The following is a 6,050-nucleotide window of genomic DNA, read 5'->3' as shown; positions in this document are numbered from 1 at the left end:
GCTCCAATCAGCTTCATCGACTGTGGGTCCTAAAATAAGCAATTATTAGAAGAAAAAATAATAATGCAAGAATTTTGAAGAGTAATTTGGAAAACAAATAATAAATTAAAGGTTAAAAGAGGAACAAAGTAGACTTGAGTTAAGGTAAGAGATGAGGAAAGAATACAAGTAACGAGACTTTCGGCTGGGATATCCTAACCTGTGGGGAGCCGAATGGAATGTGGAGTGGCTAAGGGATGGAGGTCGGTGAAAGCTTCCTTGTGGTGGCAGATATGGTGGCTGACGCCACTGTCTACCACCCAATGGAGGCGCCGATTGAAGGGAAAAGCAAATTGAGGGGAAGAAATGTTACCAATGAAGTTGACTGAGGAGGATGCGATTGGAGATGGGGATGACACGAGCAAGTCAAGAAGCTTCTGGTATAACTCCGGTGACAAGCCAGGTACCGGATTCGAGGTCGATGGAGCAACGACGAGTTGGTTGATGCTTGATGGAGGCTGACCGAGGATGGAGGGTTGGGTCTTGGATCTCAAGTTATGACCAGGAGGATAACCCACTAGGGTCCAACATCGATCTCGGGTATGTCCTTCTTTGCTGCAAGTCGTGCACTTGAATGGAGTTTTTGGGCGCCCACCAGGTCAGACTGCCATGGCCATGGTTTCCGATGAAGAGGGCCGAATGTTGAGCAACCTTTGTTGCTCTTCTTGAAACAAAATAGAGAATACTTTGCTTATGGGTGAAAGTGGATCCATGGCTAAGATTTGAGTGCAGAGGGAGGCGAAGAATCGTTGAGACCGAGGAGGAACTAGAACACCCTTTCATCTTCGGCTTGCTGCTAGAAGGCTTGGAGGTCAGTGCTCTGTTGGAGATGACCAAGTTTGTCCCAGATTTGTTTTATTTGGTTGTAGTAATCATGGACTGAATTTGTTGTTTGGTGTAGGGAAGAAAGAGCCCGTTTGAGTTGATAAATTCGGACATTATTGCCATGACAAAAATGGGAGGAAAGATCAACACAAACATCACGTGGGTTGGTATGGTATTCAAGAGAATTGGCAAGAGCTGGGCTGATAGAATTGAGGATCCAGGTAAGGACCATGTCCTTTGTTTGGTTCCATTAGGTGTATTCGGGTGTGTTAGGTGCATAGGGTTTGAGAGTACCATCGACAAAGCTAAGCTTGTTTTTGGCATTGAGAGCTCGTGTCATGGCTTTTTGCCATTTGGAATTAGTTGTCGCCGGTTAGAAGGCCATTGACAAGGGTTAAGCTTGGTGAATCTGAGGGATGAAAAAGATAAGGGGAAGGGAGGGTTGGGTTGGAGGATTCAGCCATGACTTCGCAAGACCATATTAAAAGATAAGGGAGATGAGTTTGAATAACTCAATGTATTGATTCTGTATTGTGCTTTACAAAAAATATATAGATGTACAATGAAACTAAGTAAGGAAATTTACAAATAAGGAAAAGATTTTTTTGTAACATAAGCCTAAAAATAAGTAATCCATGATTTGGTGCAATTCATAATTTTGGGAAGATATGATTCTGTCAATAAATGGCAAGCAAGCAGATGAGGTCTCCCCACCGAAGGCATTGTTATAATTATTATTTAAAATAATTAAAATAATTACTATAAAAGAATAATTCAATTTAAAAGTTTTTATACTATACACAATTGACATAATTTGATTTAGAATATAAATTTTAAAATTTAAATATTACAAATCAAATTATATCATAGAGTGATGTGTAGTGTAAAGTTCATCAACAAAAAACAAGTCCAATGGACAAGGACTTGTTAAAGGCCGTAACATGCATTGATTCAAAAGACATTAAAATTTAATAAAACCATAACATTAAATTGGGAGAAGCTTAGGATTTGTTTGAGAAGATAACTATTTTCATATATATTCAGATTATTTCATTATTATTTATAAACTACTTATTATTATTAATCTTGTTACTATTTATAGATCATTTGAAATATTCTTAATATCCAAATTGAGGCTTATTTCTGTGCCCCTCTTCGTGTTTGTGTAAGGAGAAGTCTGTTTTAAGTACGTAAATGGCTGTTTTTTTTAGATGATGAGTAGGGTTCTCCAACGTGTTTCAGATGCTAAGGCTGAAAATTAAGGGAGAAGACAGGTAGAGGAAACGTGGGTCCAATTAGTATTCGGTGGACGATAGACAAAGGAAGCTTAGTTATTATCGACGTTACATTAATGCCATACATATATATATATATATATATATATATATATATATATATTATATGGTAATGCTTCCATGCACGGACAAGAAGCATTCCCATGTCGTGATCCTTCCATCCCACTCACACTCGCTGGTTTCATCCTGGAAATTAACTCCCTACGTACGTACTAATTTCACCCCTAACTATTATCCACAAAACAAAAGAAATGTGACCCACATCTCATGGCTACTCTCAACTACCATTTTGAATTCTCCCACCCACATTGTCATGATGGCTTCCCCTTCCCCACCAACCTAGAAAAGCTTTTGTGTGGCACCTTTCCTCGATCCATCTTCTCCTATTCTTTCTTCTTGGGGGTGTTGAGCATGAATAATAGATATTCCGCATACATATATATTATACACGGTGGCGAAACTAGAAATTTGTTATAAGGAGCCGAGCAAAGTTAAAATTATAATAAAATATTTTTTATTCTATTTTTGAATTAAAATAATTTATAAGATCAAAATAATTTTGTAGAGGAAGTTAAAATAATATTTTAGAGAGAAAATCAACACAATATGAGATAATATAATTCTATTAAATCATAAAAAGACTAATACATTTTTTTTTTCAAACTTTGGGAGGGCCATGGCCCCCCTGCCCTTGTGTAGGTCCGCCACTGATTATACACATAATATTTTATTCAAATATAAGAACTATGAGTAATTTCAACTACAAAAACTCATATTCATTTTTTATTTTTAAATCAAATTATAGGGTTAAAATTCGTTTGTTCGCATTTATGTAGAGTGTTCCTTAAACCATTTTACAATGTAGTGTGACACAAGACTACCACATTAATCAATAATTTACTTAACATACTATATATATGTAAGTTTTCTTATTCATAACAATTGCATGGAAAATGTTAGGTTGTTTTATTTGTTGTTTTTAACGCTTAAAAAAATTACTACTGATTAATTTGTGTATATTTTTTTAATATTTTAAAAAAATTAAAATACAGTAACAATATATATATATATATAAGTAATGTTATACACCACACTCTCATTCTATTTTGATTATACTAAGTAGTATATGACATATTTATCATCATTAGATGATAAAGAAATATACAATAAATAATAATTTAATAGTAATAAATGTATCGTATTTTATATAGTGAGATGATAGTATGATATATATATATATATTTTATATAATATATACACACACATGAAGAGACAATATGAGGAGGTGAGTAGCACTGTAGCACCACCTATGCAACTGCCACATCGATCTTGTAGTGAAGGAAAATGCTAGAGCTCCTGCTGGGAGCTCCCGCCGGAGCTCTAGTGTATTTTATTAGTGTATTTTTTATTTTTTTATATAGATTTTTTAATATTTTTAAATATTTTTAAAAAATAAAAAAAAAATTCATAATATTATTAAATAATAATTTCTTAATCACGAAATTTTATTTTACTTCATAATTAAAGAAGTATTTTTTAATATTTTTTTTACTTTTTAATTAAGAAAATATTTTTAATGATGTGTTAAATTTATTTTATTTTTTAAAATTATTAAAAAAAATTTATATAAAAAATAATTAAAAAAAACACATATAAACACATGTTACAATTCCAGCGAGAGTCCTCAAGTGGGAGCTATAGCATCATCAAAAAGTAATATATTTTAAGAGTAATGTTAGATACAATCTTTAAATAAAAATTACAATATAAGTCTAAATTATTTTAATTTTAAAATTTTTTAAAATTATAAAATAATCTCTTTTAAAAAAAATTTCTTTTTATTTAATAATATATTTACACGTACATTTTTTAAGTGAGGGTTGCCAGAATTTCTCATCTTTTAATAGCTGCAGTGAAATTGGTTCCACTTGCAATATCTTTCAGACGTCCACTATTAATTTGATTTGAAGGGTCAAAATTGTGACACCCATGAAAAGGAAGTGTGTACGTCACCTCATCCTTCATGAAAGTTGAAACCTAAGAGGCTGGGATCACCCCACGTAGATTGGTCGGAGAAAGATGCCAAATCATCAAAGAACAGAAATGTCGAAGCAGTATGCCTCGTTCGCAACGTGGGTTGTCGTGCTACTGTTTCTGGCAGTTGTCTGCTCATGCCTCGTGTTTCAATCACTGCCAAGTATGAATTTGGAGTTCACTATGTCCGCTTCTACATTACCACTCCATTTGTCGCATTCATTACTCCCTAATTATTTTTTTTGACGTAATTTTTTGTCTAAACAAATAAATATTTCTACTGTTATGGTTATTATATAACAAACTAAAGACTAATACGTGTCAGCATTTTTCTATGATAGTAACTAATCATGTCCCAAAATGCAAAAATTTCTAATTAAATTTATTCCTATTGAATTAAAGCCATAACCCTAATCAATTTATCGATTACTACTCAATATTAATGAGTAAGTAGTACGAGGATCAAATGTGAAAAAAGTTAATTTATAAAGAACAAAAAAATATAAAGAAGGGTACAGTTGAACACAAGAGCTCTCTATATATATATATATCTATATATAATAGAAAATACTTTAACTATAATTACACAAAAATAAATTCACAAATTGACATGACTTGATATGATACATCAGATTATAAATTTTTTTTATTATAAAATAAATTTAACAGATCTCAATATTATACATATAACATATCTTTCTTAAATATGGAAGAAAAATGCTGAGCGTCCCGCTCCCAGCTCCCGCTCGGAGCTACCGTTTGTATTAGTGTGTATTTTTTTATGTGCTTTTGTTTAGTTCTTTTTTTATATAGATTTTGTGTTAATAATTTTAAATATTTTTAAAAAATAAAAAAAAAATTATAGTACTTTCTTAATCATGAAGTAAAATAAAAATAAAAATTTTAATGATTTTTCTTTTTACTTTTGATTAAAGAAGTGTTTTTTAATAATGATTTAAATTTATTTTATTTTTTTAAAATATGTAAAAGTGTTAAAAAATTTATATAATAAATAACTTAAAAAAAACACTTGAAAGAACCAAGCTAAACCCAAGCGAGAGCATCCAACGGAGGCTGTAGCGTTGTCCAACATGGAAAATATAGAATTGGAGTGATTCCATTTCCCAGCGATGTTGGCAATGAAAAAGAAGACCCCAAGCCAGAGCCAGGCCTAAGGCCATGAGTTTTACGGTGGAGAATCTTAGGTGAAAGCGGCGAAGAGGACAGACCCTCTGTGCAGATCACGAAGGAAACCAATCCTACGGCAACTTAAACAGAGTTCACGTCTGTAAGGTAAGGCAAGGTAATGACATAATTATACCCTTAATTGTTAGGTAATTATTAATTTTTAATAATAAAAACATTCTGATAAAACGAGAGCAAGACGACCCAAAAAATCATTGGCTTGGGAGATAAAAAAATCATCATATTAAAAATTGAATTACCCAATGTAAAAATGCTCTGAGGACTTGTAACATAGAGAATGCTAGCGTCATCAATAAAGATGACTCTGTATCATAGTGATAGTGTAATAACTTCGATTCATAAAATGAGTCTAATTTTTTCAAAAATAAAAATAGTGATAGTGTAAATTGTATTTATTTTTTTAAATTCTTTTAAACATTTTAACAAATCACAAATACATTAAAGAACATTTCTTTCAAAAAAACGAAAAAAAAGGGCAGCGTTGGATGCACCAACACATCCCTCTCAGCATGAGCTTCCCAGATCACAACCACGACCCCGTAAGGGGACGTCGGCATTGGTGGGTCCTACGAATTGTGATTCGGTGAAAAAGTCCCTCCTCATGAACTGTAATTTAATTATTTATTTTTTCACAGCGAGGGCCAGAGAGAG

The sequence above is a fragment of the Juglans regia genome, chromosome 7, assembly GCF_001411555.2.
Source record: "Juglans regia cultivar Chandler chromosome 7, Walnut 2.0, whole genome shotgun sequence".
Taxonomy (NCBI): Eukaryota; Viridiplantae; Streptophyta; class Magnoliopsida; order Fagales; family Juglandaceae; genus Juglans; species Juglans regia.
Note: the sequence above shows the minus strand (reverse complement) of the source record.